Source organism: Athene cunicularia (assembly GCF_003259725.1).
Source record: "Athene cunicularia isolate RWA chromosome 9 unlocalized genomic scaffold, athCun1 chr9_part1, whole genome shotgun sequence".
Classification (NCBI taxonomy): Eukaryota; Metazoa; Chordata; class Aves; order Strigiformes; family Strigidae; genus Athene; species Athene cunicularia.
The window spans coordinates 6,581-19,312 of record NW_020799110.1 but is presented as its reverse complement, the minus strand read 5'-3'; the positions used below and the strand labels follow the sequence as shown (position 1 = coordinate 19,312).

At 40.8% G+C, this 12,732-nt stretch overlaps 1 long non-coding RNA gene across 2 annotated transcripts in view; it reads left to right on the top strand.

The window, feature by feature from the left end:
• LOC113483506 overlaps positions 1-12,732 on the top strand; it is a 21,221-nt gene that overhangs the window by 2,939 nt on the left and 5,550 nt on the right. The window contains exon 2 of one of the 2 annotated variants that reach the window (XR_003399030.1): positions 12,473-12,624. The exons of the other annotated variant lie outside the window; for it this stretch is intronic. This is a non-coding gene — a long non-coding RNA (uncharacterized LOC113483506). The remainder of the gene's footprint in view (positions 1-12,472; positions 12,625-12,732) is intronic. 2 annotated transcript variants of the gene reach the window in all.

Genomic DNA, 12,732 nt, shown 5'->3' with positions numbered 1-12,732 from the left:
CCCTCCCCGGCTCCTTTGTATTATGTTCGAGTGGAGCAAAAGAGCATCATTCCTTCTGGTTTCCATGTTACAAACAAACAAACAGTTGAAAGAAAAAAACTAGGTATGTCAGTGTTAAGCTTGACGGTGTGATAGAGAAATGCTCCCACCACCCCTATACACACACCTGTTTGCACATGCTTGTTTGAGATTTTTCACATGTTCATGGTTGACAAGGCTGTAAATTTATGGTTCCCTTGTGTGACTGGATTGCATATACATCCATGCCCCTCTACTGACATGCTCTTTTCCCCACAGCCTGGAGGGGAAAAGTGTCAGGAAGAACCTGAGAGATCTAGATCAATTGGAAGAAAAGATCATGTGACGTGAGGATAGAAGGGAAAAAGCTGGGGAAAAAAACAGAGGAATGCTTGGGACAGGCTCTCGTGAGATGAGGGCTAAAATGGGAAAGCATTTAAGCCGAGGACAAGCTGAGTAAAAAAAAAAAAAAATCTTGATATCAATTTTTATGGAAGAGGATACATTTAAGACTAGTTGGAAGAGAAGTATATGAGGGTGAGAACTAGCCAGGGAAACTGTTACTTCTCAGTACATCATAGGGCTTGATAAAAATCTGGTGAGGAGGAAGAAGTAATAGATTTCTCAATAAAGAGACAGGTGGCATTCAGAAAGATTGGATGAAGTGCTGCACAGCAGCTCATTAGGTGAATACTGGCGCACTGAACAAGGTGCAGCTCTATGGAAAATGAGCCTGTGATCGTGCAATTAAAAAACTACATCACAATGTAGTTTTTGTCACAGAAGTTGAATTACCAGTGCACATTATACAACTTCCTACTTTTCATGACTAATAGTGTTATTTTAGTAGGAGCTTGTCTAAAACTTAAGTAAAAAGACATTTCAATACGCCAAATACGAAGAAGCAGCCTTGAAAGATAGTCAGGATTTACATGCCAGTAACAGAAACTGCTACCCCTGTAGGTGGACTGTCTTAAGTTGGAAGCACTTAATTAGCCATTTACACTTGAGCTGTATGATAATTCTGCAAACATGCACAGTGAGTCCAACCATTAAATTAATAAAATATTGTAGGGAAGGTTTCAGTATAAAACATTATTTCTGCCTCTGCAAAATCTGGAGAAAAAAGGAAAAACAGTCGACTCCATGTATTCAGTCCAAGTTTAAAGTACTGGAATTCAGTTTTTACAACACTGCAACTGAAGTGGTAATCTGTCTGGTTAGGAAAGAGACTTCCACGGTGTGAAGTGTGTAGCTGGATATATGAAAATAACATAGCCTGACTCAATAGTGTATTAAGAGGTTTTATTCCATTTTTGTCCTGCCATCTCTTCTCTTGCCCTGTCATAAACCTCCCTAATGACAAAAGCTGTTCTGGATCATCCCCTCTGCTTTTTGAAGCCCTTCTTTGCGGCGGGCGGAGGAAGCAAGCAGACAATTCAATGTGAATGATAGAGCAAGCTTCAACTTTATTGAAAGAAATCACACCTTATATAAGCATTCTACAATACACTACTTGTAACTCTATTGGATACATTAAAAAAGCTACATTATAATATCTCAGCCATTGGGTACATCGAAAAGGTCACATTGTAATATCCCAGCCCCTTGTAGCATTTCTGGTATGCATAAACATTTTTCTTGCTTTAAACCTGTTTCCCTCCCAGAGCTTTTTTCTCTCATCCCCAAGGTCATAATGTGCCCCAACTTATCTCTTTGTTCTCACAACAGTCCTTGTTAGCATCACTGAGCCTTGAATCTCCTTCCTTATTAGTATAACTGTACCCTGGGTTTTTTCCTCTGTTTACCTCAGGTGGCTGTGACTGACTTCTGCAGGGAGCTATGGCCTTGCTCTCTGCAAGCCATTCTCCAACACTTCTTACCTTGACCTTACTGTCCTAGACTGGACATTTATTGTTTGAGAACTTAGAATAGTCTGCATAGAATTTTAAAATTTGGCACAAATTTTTGCTAGTGCTAGGATTTCAATATAATGTACTTTATTCTAATAGGACTGAAAAGGCTTTGGTGTTTCTATTTGAATAATCAAAATATTATGCTGTCACTCCGGTTTATTTCAACCTTTCACGTTCTCCTTTCCTAGTGGGCATTCTCTTTGCCTCTCCCAGAGCCAGTTACAGTTTTGGCCTCATTTCCTTCAAAAAAAATCCACCTGTTACATAAATGTGATAGCCTTCTGAAAAGCTAGGCTCTGTCTTGTAAATCTTGTATTTGCTTGGTATGTGTTACTTAACACCTGGCAGTGAGCACATGTGTAGCGAATTAAGGAGTTCTTATGATTTCTTCTGGCCAACATGATAAAATAATCGCTCCGATAAACAGTGAAGCAAGTAGGTCTCAGTTTCTTTTGATTCATATAATCTTTTAGTTTAATTCTTAGTGGTCTATCGTGCAAGATACAATAGAAGCTTTTCTCCTGTTTGCATGAATAACCTGCATCTCTTAAGTAGTAAATTGATGCTGAGCATTTTTTCTCATTGGAGAAATGGTTACTTGTCTCATCAGTCTGTACAAAACAGTTAAAAACTAGTAATGCTAGTTTTCTTACCTAGTAGTGCTGAGACCTCTCTCCACTTTCTTAAACTTAATGGAAAGGTTTAAAGTTATTGGTGAACACAGAACCACATAAAAATGATTTTAAAAACCTCTTCTCCTTTGGCAAATAGGCTAAACAAGGCGTGTATACATGTGGTTGTTTTATCCTAACCTGCCCGTCACTCCATCTCTGTCTGCTCCTTTTTGCTAGTGATTCTTCTGGGATGGGAGGCCACAAGACCTACCGATTAGGACATGTGGCTGGGAGCAAAAAGCAGGGGTTTGTCATCAGTTCTACTCCTCATCTGCCATGATGCCAAGGGCAGGCAAGGCAGTTACGTATTTGTTTCCCTTTTTTTCCTCTTAAAAACAGTTAATTTCTTGGTCTGTATTTGTAGAGGGGAGTCCCAGTCATTCATCCAAGCTGTGAGTGCTACTGCCTCAGTAGCTAAGAGTCAATCTTAGTTTGTTACTTGCACAGATGTGCTGACCAGAATCTTAAACTCTCCCAAAATAAAAGACTTATAGTACCTTGTCTTAACATGCATTTCATTCCTTACTACAGGAAGCACTAAAACTCTTAATACTTACAACAAACAAATTAGCAGATAATAAAATTCCTGGAGGTGAAAAGTTCTCAAGATGTAGAAATTCTATCAGGGATTTGGGAAGAAGCAGTGGTAATACTGCCACCAAGTTACTCAGACTTAAAACAATGCTCTAGTTTCATGCTAGAGTTGTACTGAACTTCAAGCTAGTACTTCCTCCAGTTTAGGCCAGGTAATTAACTTTAGTTTCATGTGATGATAAAAAAAAATCAGGATGATATACTGGGAATAGCATTTCTGATTAATATGAAGTGAATTACTCCCTTTTGGATTGGAAAACCTTAGTATTGTTAAGTTCAGATGTTTCAACCCCTTTCATAGCTAAAGGAATAGAATAGAATAGAATAGAATAGAATAGAATAGAATAGAATAGAATAGAATAGAATAGAATAGAATAGAATAGAATAGAATAGAATAGGTTCATTTGGGAGGGACCAACAGTGAACATCTAGTACAGCTCCCTGGCCACTTAGGGCTGACCCAGTGTTAGAGCATGTTGGTAAGGGCATTGTCCAAATGCCTCTCACACACTGACAGGCTTGGGGCAGTGACCACCTCTCCAGGAAGCCTGTTCCAGGCTTTAACCACCCTCTTGGTAAAGAAATGCTTCCTAATAATGTCCAGCCCCAACCCCCCTGAGAGACCCAGCTCTGAGCCCTTCCCCAGGTCCTGTCCCTGGGTCCCAGGGAGCAGAGCTCAGCACCTCCCTGTCTCTGTCCCATCCTCAGGAAGCTGCAGGGAGCCACAGGTTGCCCCTCAGCCCCCTTCTCTCCAAAGGAGATAAACCCAGAGTCCTTGTCTAGGACTAGAACATTACTAGAGAAGTGATAACATTAACAGTAATGCTCAGCAATTATAGTTGTCAAAAACCTCTACAAGTATTAATCCCACATCTCTGAGTGGTTAACAATTGCCACATCCATTTTTACAGAAGACGACTGTTGGGCTCATTTAGATTAAATGGGAAGATAGTTTGCAGTTTATGCTAGCACAGAAAACTGCAGTGTTGTTTGAGCAGTCATTTTAATTGACTTTGAAGGATTGTTTCATCATGACACCATCAGTTCAGGCAACACTGGTCTTTCTTACACACTTCCTCAGGACTGCACAGAATATCAGCAACACAAATCTGTAGTGTAACAGCTTCCACACCTGACCTCACTGGCAAGGTCTTTACTCATCAGAGCAGAATGATGTGAGTCTAGAGGTACACATTCCCAGATTCTTGACCTAACTGTGCCAGTGTGCTCGAGGGCTGATAAGTAAGGTCTTTAAGTGGAGTTTTATCTTAAGGATATTCAGGTTTGAGCATGAGTAAGGTCATTAGTCAAGGTTGCAAGATGTTGATCAGAAGTCCTTGTTATTGGAGCTATCACAGCGCAAAATGGTCTGTAGGTGTTAAACAGCATCTCTCTGCTAAAATCAGTGTCATTCATGCTGAAGACAGAGGTCTTGTCATAGTGCTGAAAAATACTTAGGCTGTAAATAAACAGAAATGTATCTAGCGAACAGTTAAAGGAGTAGTAACTGAGTCAGCCTTACAATTCCTCATTCACGATGATGGTGTACTGTAGTGCTACAAATTCCACTCGAGATGGATGATTGTTTTTCTGTTGAAAGTCTGCCGCAAACAACTTCTTGCTGTGTCTTATTTACAGCATCCATGTTGGCTGTGCTGGGTACATTTGCTATCTCAGGTGTATCATTCCAAGTAAATATCCCCATGTTAAAAGGTTGATACTTAAGTTTACTCTCCATCAGTTACAATAGCTGTCAAATGTAGCTACCTTGCAGTATATCCTTCATGAAGTTGGCGTCTTAAAAATGTTTGGGGACTGTATCAGGAAGCTGGGCATAGTTTGACAGTGCTTTATCTTATGAATTGGTCCCTGCATGTCAGGCATGGTTCAATGATGATTTTCTAGCTGTATAGTTCACACAGACCATAGCATTATTTATCCTGTGCAAACATTGAAACAACATCTCATGCTTTTCTCACTGTACAGTCTGGTTATTTTTTCATTGTCTTTTATCAGGATTTTCATCAATGTTTCCCCACAGCTTCCAGATTGTTCACAATGCAGATACAGCAGTTCTGTTCACTGGGCTGGGCAACAGCAATCACGTTACCCATGCCCTGCATTCTTTACATTAGTTGTTCATCGGAAGACAAATTTAATTATAGCTAGTACTAATTGGGGATGGATGGACACTTGGCTGTTTGTTTTAAAAGCCACAGCTGACATAATAAGAAGGCCTAAGCTCCATTTGCTTCTTTCTGATGCTTTTGCTAATGACTGTTTTTATTTTGATTGCCTGTAAAGGTCAGTTTGTTATAGCAGTTTACAGTGATATTACTGTTGTGGCTGGTACTTAAGATCTGAAGCAGGTGGGTTTGAGTGGGTTTTGAACCTTAGAGTTTTTCAGTACTGTTTTTGTGGCTGAATTTTTATTTTCTGTAAATACGTAAAACAGTTAGAAGCCCTGCAATGCTTCTGACTATAACATCATGTGAATTGAACTCCGCTGGTTAACATTTTGTCACTGTTAAGTATAGGCTATAGATCCTTCGCATTCTGTGTTCCCCAATATCTTCTGGAGAAGCCCTGCTTAAAGTGATGGTTTTACTGTTTCAGGAAAGGTTTAAGGCATATTTTTTGTTATTTAAGGGGTCCTATATGTTCCTCTAATAATCATTATTTTCAAGGGATGTTCTGAATATTTTAGATCACATAGACTGCTGAGAAGTTTCTGGATTTTATTGCTGCATTCTTTGCTACAAGAGGCATAAAAATATTGTAGGTAGGAATTCTCAGCCATTATTTTTCATCTAAATGTATAATTTATACTCTTTATAAAAGCTATAGTACAGAATTATTTGTGACATGACACTTGCTTAGAAAAAAAAACCACAAAAAACCACCCCACTTGTACATAAGTTGAAAATTGTTTTATTTAAATGTTTAATGGTAATAATGGTCCAGCCGAGAGATCATAGGATTTAGCGTGTACGTTTTAAGCACTTAACACTGATACAGCTTATGTTCAGGAGGCCCACTTGGATAAAGCACAGTATCACTTATGTGAATATATGTTGAGGAAATGTGTTTCATTTAGGAAAAGGTACAGCAAAGAGTACCACTCTTTATGGAGCCAGTAACAATTATGAAAAGCATAGTAGAAAATACTTGATTCCGGCATCTCCTTCAGCCTTGGCACATTTAATGTCCATAGCTTCACGTCAATTCATGTCCTTTTTCCTTCTAGCATTTTAGGTATATTTAGAGCCACTGGTAAAATATTATATGGGGATCTTTAATGAGACCCTTTTATGATTAATTGTATTAGAGAGGACAGAGCTTTGTTCTGGAGTAATAGAAATGAAACAGAACGTGCTGCATTTTCCTAATGATTACTGTTTATACACTGTTTTTCTGTTCAGTTTTGTATTGCTTCTCAACTGAACTTGGGGAGTTAAGACAGATCAAAGCTCTGCATTGGTCCAGATAAGAAGTGAAAAAAGATCAAGAGGTGAGACAGCAGCAGGAGTAGCAATTTGGAGCATCTGTGAGAGGAGAAAGGATTGGGAGATGTCAGAAAATCAGTAGGAGAGCGTTTACGCACTGCAAAGTCATGCTGGAGAATGTGGTCATTAAACTATAAAGATGATAAACAGGGATGATCAGGACCAGAAGCTATACATTACAGTAGGCTTCTCTAAATTTTTAATCTAGCTTTTTAAAAGCTGGTCATATTAAACAACTCTGATAGGGAAATCTGTGTAATGCTTGTCTTGTAACTGCGCATCACATCTTTCAGAGACCTCTGTGTCCAAATATACCTTCAGAGCTAATTGTGGTTGAGACAAAGAGAGTTTTAGTGCTGATTGCATTGTAATGGGAAGTGAGCTGTGGAATTCCACTTACTTAAATATGACATCTGTGATAGTGAGACATGACCATAGAGCAGGACATCAGAATTTGTAGGTAGAGGTCTTTTACTAGATCAGCTGATTTAGTAGGAGACAGTACACAAGCTTTTGGAAACATAAGCCCTTTAGTCTCAAATAAAACCGTGGACTCAGTAGCCTTACTGTTTTTTTGGCATATCATAATGTACCTCCTCATTAACCTCTTTGTTCCACAGGCAACAAACTGCCTGTTTCTTTTCTCTAACCTTGTCTCCTCTCTTATCCCCGTAATAACTTCTCTTTTACTTCAGAGCTGTCAGCTGTCTTGTCTTCCAGTGGTGATCTGATAGGCACCTAGCTAAACTCTGAGCAATTGCTTTCTAGTTGTATTTAGCTCAGCTAATTTTATTTAGGTCTGCCACATCTATTTTGGACCTGTTGAAGGCCTCTGAGTGTTCAAAAGCTTGTCTGTTTGGGTTTGATTTTTTTTTTTTTTTTTTTTTTGCAATCTAATGATTAATTTTTGAGGGATGAGAAAATGAATGAGGAAAAAGGAACACATACTGGACCCAACAGACTGAAAACAGCAGTAACACAAGTTTTAGCCATTTAAGAACTATTACATTTTAGTTGTGTCTTCAAGCCTTGCAATTGTATTGGTTCCCATATAAGGAGGAAGTCCAGAAATGCTATCTTCACAATCTCTGATATAGGTATGTCTTACTCTGAATGTTGTGAAGGCAAAAATGTTTCCGGAGTCATGTAACATTTGTGACAGAACTTGATATCAGTTTCTGGTTTAAGTGCATTTCCCACCCTTTTCTTGTTTCCTTAGGCATACTCATTGACACTTAGACCTTGGCTGTACTCTGGTGAGCTTAGTGGGACAGAAACTTGTTACCTTCTGGTGTGCAGTCTTCTGAAATGAGCTGGAATATAGCAAGAGTAATTAGTGCAACCTTTACAGCTTTGCTATCTCTCTTTTGCAACAACAAGGTTATTGACCATCCCAACTTTTCTAAAGCTAAGTACTGTTTACTCAGCCACACAATTTATAGAAGTAAACCTGTAAAACAACAAACTGTTATTCCATGCAACCAGGCAGACTATCAGTATTTGTATAGATCATCTGGTACCACCTCCTGGCACTACTAGGTGACCATAGTTCAGTTCTCAGGTAGACTATGAATAAACCTGAAGAAGCAAACATGCATGCTCACGTGATGGCCACCACTGAGGTTGTTTGCAGCCCTCCTTTGTTGCCAGCCCTTCAGTATTAGATCAAACCAGAAAATTATACCTGCCATGCCCTTGGGGTGAGCCTCTAAATGGCATAAGTCATGCACATTTCCAATGTTGTTTTTCCTCTATCTGCTTTTCCCACCTTTCACTGGGAACTCCACTGCAAGACTTCGTTATTTGAAAATACATTTCACATGGCTGAGTTTGCTATGAATACATTCAGTGACAAACAATGATAAATGTGTCCTTTATAACATCAAAAAAGAAGTGTTTGAATATTTTGTGCCTTCTCAGCATCTGTTATGTTGCTACATTGCAGTTTTTGAGTGATCCAGGATGTTAGGACATTACAGTAGGATTTTTTTTTTTATTCTTGGTTTCACCGTTGCCCCAGTTGTTATTATATAGACATAAATCTCACTCTACCTTTTGCCCTCACACAGTGCCAGCTCAAACTGTCTATTTAGGTTTCTTAGAGTTCCTTTTCAGCAAAGACAGAGAATGTATAGCAGATAATAGTTTCTGTAGGCTATGGCCTAGCTCCCTGACTTCTTTTATTATGGAACGGAAGAGGAGTGGCCATGCCAAACAATGATGGAGCTCAGCTGAACTGAATGGGCCTGAGAGTCACTTGGTTGCCAGGCTTGCAGTGGAGTAAAAACCAGTTTCTCTGCATCTATATAGTGAGGGGGGATGCAGAAAAAGCTGTAAGGGAAAGTGAAATGGTTTAGAGAAAGAAAAATGTGAGGTAGGCCTGGGAAAAGGAGAGGATTTATGAAAACTGAGGAGAGGCTGGAGAGGGCATAGTGTAAATGAGAATAAGTGAAATTGAAATAGAAGAAAGGCTGAAGAAGAATTTCAGCTCCAAGGAGTTTTCAGAACTGGAAGAGACCCCTAAGAATAAAAATAAGGTTTCTTCTGGGGTTCTTGGCCATAAGATGACAATGATGTAGTGAAAGGGGAAAATCAGGGGCTTCCGCTGGGACACTAAATGAGATTAATTTTTAAAAGGCTTCAGTGCTGAGGCTAAGAGAATAAGGGAAGCTAAAGAATCTCCTGGAAGAGAAGTCTGAAGACAGGATGGAGTGCTTTGTTAGGTAGGGACATTTGGCAGTATCTCTTGAAACCATTGCCCAGAAAGACTTGTGGAAAATAAGAGGAGCAATAGCCAAGCTTCTTTATAGCAAGACCTCCCCAGGAAACCAGTGGATTGTGATACGTAGGAGTGAGGTACAGTCAGCACTTTCACTGAGGCTGGCATTCAGCTACTAATGCTGCAGGATACTTTGCACCCCACTTTGCTTCAGTTATATCTTTTCTCCTCCATCTTTCCTTAACAGAGCTACTACTCTATTCAGTTTCCAATAAAGGAATGGAATCAGTTGGAACAATTCTTGGTGGGTCTGCATGCAGTGTATGTTTCATTGTTTTACATTGTACTTCATTTAGTACGATGATTAAAAAATTCAATATTTAGATAACATTACCCTTCTCATTACTAATGGCTGAAATACCAAGAAAAAAGTATGCATCTTGTCTGACTGTAAATATTTTTTTTTAAATCTGAAAATTAAGCTTAAATTTTTGTAAGTGTTCATTTTCCTAGCCAATCTATGTGTTTGAAAACTCACATGCACAGACATAGTCACTTTTGAAACTGCCCTGTTAATGAGGACTGAATCTTTCTTTTTTCATTTTGGTGAAGAGCCCATCCTGTGTCAAAAACAGTGCTGCTTTCAGAACAGTAGGACTTCAGGAAAGAAGTGCTTTCAAACCACCCTGTATTTACCCATGCAGTATAAAATGTACCCCATATGGAAGGGGAATTCCTGTCCATCAGTGTGGGGAAGCAGGAGATCCAAATCTGGACAACACATTTAAGCACTCCAGAACCTCTTCAGCCATTGCTCCTTGTAGGAACTGAATTTAGAATTTGACGCTTCCACTTTAATCCATGTGTCCTGGATTTGATGTATAATGTTGACAGATTTCATTAGCTGCGTTCAAATATATTTGTTGTCAAAGCTCCATTTGTATTGAAGCCCATGTGTGATTTTGATGCTGGGCCTCTGCAGTCAGTCTGTCCTCATAAACATTTCTTATTTCATGAGCAGACTTGAGTGCAACTATATTTAAGAATGGATGGGAAAAGCACTGTTAATCAAGATGAAATCCCTTTGGAATCCTGATTTCTATGTTGCTGTGTGAAGTTTTTGTCAGAAGATTTTAATTTTGCCTTGAAGAGCATTCAGTTGTTCTTCCTTTTCTTTTAAATACTGACCATTGTAAATTGTTTGGTTTGGAAGATTTGGTTAAAGTGTCTGATACAATTTAAGGATGTTAGATTTGCAAACCACTGCACAGAAGAGGCACTGTGCTAAAACCACATGCTGTTGTGTATTTTTAGTCTTGACTTTCTCTGACTACTATATAGATTTGGGAAAAAATATAACTCTTAAAGTAACATATTCCTCAGTCTTCATAGTTAATGCAGTTATTTAAGTTGCATGTGCTATGTGCATGCTAGCAAGTAGAAGACAGAGGAGGCTGCCTTAATGCTCAAGGAATCTAATATGAGACAGGAAAGAAAAAAGTCTGAGGTCTCAATTTACCTCACGGTGCTGGCAACATGTTCTCTTTGATTTGTGGCCAGTGCCCGTGCGGTGCCTGGGAGTAGCATGGCAGAGACCCTGTGCCCGTGGCAGGGTGAGGATCAGGGACACCAGTCAGGTGAGGGAGACCTTCAGCAGTGGTGAGCTTGGGCTCCTGCCTGCAGTGGCTGCCTGGAAGTGGGGCTGTGGGCAAGGGGTTCTTGGCCCAGGCCCACTCCGTGCAGGGGCGTGCGGGGTAGGGTCTGCTCAGAGCGCAGAGCTGACTTTCCCATCCCGCGTCCTGACTTTCAGGCCCCGGTTCCTCCCCGACACGAGCCTGGGTGTGCGGTCAGCCCTGTGGGCACGGAAGCAGGGAGCCGGGAGCAAGAAGGCAGGCCCGGGAGCAGGATGGTGACGTGCTGCTCCCAGGGGAGGGTGGTCCTGCTGTTGGCAGGCCTGCCTGAGAGTGCTGGTAAATGGCAAGATGGTTTAAAATGCTGTGGGTTTCAGCGGCGCTGCCTGTAGATGTTGGACCATGGAGCTGAAGGGGCTGATAATACTGTGTCAGTTGTCACTAATGTAGATGAGTTAGTGCTCACGGTGATGCAGGTAGGTTCAGTGGAAGTGCAGCTTACTGCAGTCCTGTGGATTGATTCTTGCATATGGTAGCTAAAATCAGACCTATAAACAGCACTTGTAACACATTCCTGGTGTGTATCTCCCTGTTCTGCTACACTTCCAAAGGAAATGGAAACTTCAGAAAAACTGTAGGCAAAAATTCCTCAGCTTCTTTTTACTGTTTTCCTGCCTTTATGTGTTGTGGCATGTATTGCTCAAAACTGAGAGTTCAGTCATTCATGTTCCGTCAGTTGTTTAGAGTTCATTGTTTAGTTTCTCACTCAGGTGTTACACTTTATGACTTTATTCTGTGGGACTCTGTATCTGTCAATCAGGGCTTCAGTTTACTTATACTGATCAAGGCACAGGATTTAAAATCTAACCTCATCCATAAGCAGTAAAGCACCAGCTATCATTTGGGTTCCATGATACATACATAACACTTGAAGTTGAGGGTTTAGAGCTTACAGTTAAATTAAAAGGTCCAAATCCTTAGATAATAAATTGTGAGTCCTGAACCCTGAACAGTAGGCTGTGAGCCATTTGGGGGTGTCTTTTACATCTTGCCCCTGGTGCCTGCCAGCATTCAGCTCTGTGGTCTGATCTGAGGCAATGAGCAGGAGCTAAGCGGGGCAAGTGTTGGGAGAAGTGGATCAGTGTGTGCATGCCCGAAGTGAAAGAGGGGCATGGCATGGTTATGCCAAAAATGTGGACACAGGTAACCCACACTTACGACTTACTCTGACCTTTCTTGCAGCAAACCCTAATGTTGTGGTAGTCTTCAAAATGAGGGTGGAGGGGCAGTGTTTGTGGCTTCTGTGTTCTCGTTCACCTTATTTGTGGTATTCATTAGTGTTTGTATACTGAATTTGGTTTCTTGTGCTTTTCTGCACGGCTTTCAGTTTTTGCGTTGCTTTATACTTTTACAGGATGAACCTTTTACTACGTCTGTCAACAAGAGCTGATCACAAATTATTGTCACAACGGATACCAAGGCAGGACAGTCGATACACGCCGAGAGCCTGGCGCCGGTGCATAGGGCTAGCCGGGCCGGACGCGGGAGCTTTCCGCACGTGCACAGGTTCTTTCTCCATCCCCCTGTTTCGGTCTGTCGGCCAGACCGTCCTGTCCGCCAACGCCGCCCTACCGCTCCGTCCCGCCCGCTGCGGCGTCCGCCGCCATCGCGCTC